Raw genomic sequence first — 1,482 nt, 5'->3', positions numbered from 1 at the left:
AGCGCACATTGTGCAGAAAAGCAGAATGTTAGTTCCACAAGTATGTGTTGATATTTAAGAATTCAACGTGAAGATTACAGGATGCATGTAAGGCCATACAATGTGTTATACTATACTGACAATGACCATATAACAACCAACACAGAAAGGACATGGAAAAATAATTGGGTACAACATCGAATGTAAATTAAGTAGTGAAACTGTAGCATCAAGAAATTATGTATGGATGAGAAGGTGTGTGTGTGTGTGTGTGTGTTGAACCTAGAAACAAGATAGAGAATTATACAATATAAGACATTTAGTATATTTAGTCATAGACAGTGAATATTGTAGGAATTAACCAACTGATTGATAAAGTTCATTCATAGGACAGGCAAAAAAGTTTAATTCATAATATTAACACTCAAAAAGCACCGATGTTAGTGGAGAAATTAAAAATATAAGTCATTATAATCTCCGACTCTAAATCAGTAATTCCGATCACCTGATAAGACTGCAGGTCAGGTATATGATCCTATATAGTTATTACAAATCGTTGTAGTTGATATCAAGAGATGATTGAGGAAAGTAAATATAAATCAATATAATTTGCATTCATGGTGTAATTACAATGTATTGCTAAAATACGATATACATAACAGACCCTGAAGGATAAGCTCCTTCGTCTCTGTAACTCTGAATACTGGCCCGGATACTATCCGACAGTTTTGATTGGCTGAAGCTGGACTGTGACAGTATACCAATCGCAGGACAAGGCGGGGCTTATTCCGAACCTAAAATCGCGTTTTCTTTAGTAAAGGTGAAAATATGAGGGCTGTTTAGCTGCATTGTACTGTATGGGAAGCGAAACGTCGTTAGTTATAGTTGTTTAGACCATACACAGATAACAACAAATACCTGACGTTCGAGCCTAGACCCTTATGTAATACTGCCAAGAAATCATGTTTGCATGACGCTAGAACTATTAAACCGATAATCCCAAGGTAGCTTATATAATGATTTAGCAATAGTATGAAATTCAAACTGTGCAGTTGCTACATACTGAAAATACAGCAAAAACAGGTATTCTGTAAAACACTACTTACAAACTCATCAACAATCTTTGCCAGATTATCACAATAATAATACTTTGCCACTTTTTCCCTGGTGGCGTTCACCCCACTGTGCCCACCCATTGGACTGCTGTGGTACAGGTGGAGAATACGGGCTAGTTCCTCCGTACTTCGGATGACCTCTTCTCTTGCGACCATCTTTGTGGGCTGCATGGTATAAGACACATTCCCTGGAAGTAATATTCATATCATTGCTCCCAATATTCTGTTTATGGTCTGTTGATTATTTGAGCACTCACCCAAAGAGGACTATTTAAACATACAGATAGGAGGGATGTATGAGTGCAATAGATGATTGGAATGGATTTAAAGTTCATTCCTCCTAGACCAGTGGCTCTCAACGTGTGCCATACTGCCCCCCCAGAAAACC

The sequence above is a fragment of the Coenobita brevimanus genome, chromosome 45 (assembly GCF_032717465.1).
Source record: "Coenobita brevimanus isolate Jiangsu-jjx chromosome 45, ASM3271746v2, whole genome shotgun sequence".
Taxonomy (NCBI): domain Eukaryota; kingdom Metazoa; phylum Arthropoda; class Malacostraca; order Decapoda; family Coenobitidae; genus Coenobita; species Coenobita brevimanus.
The sequence above is the reverse complement of the archived record's forward strand: the minus strand, read 5'-3'. Positions refer to the sequence as shown.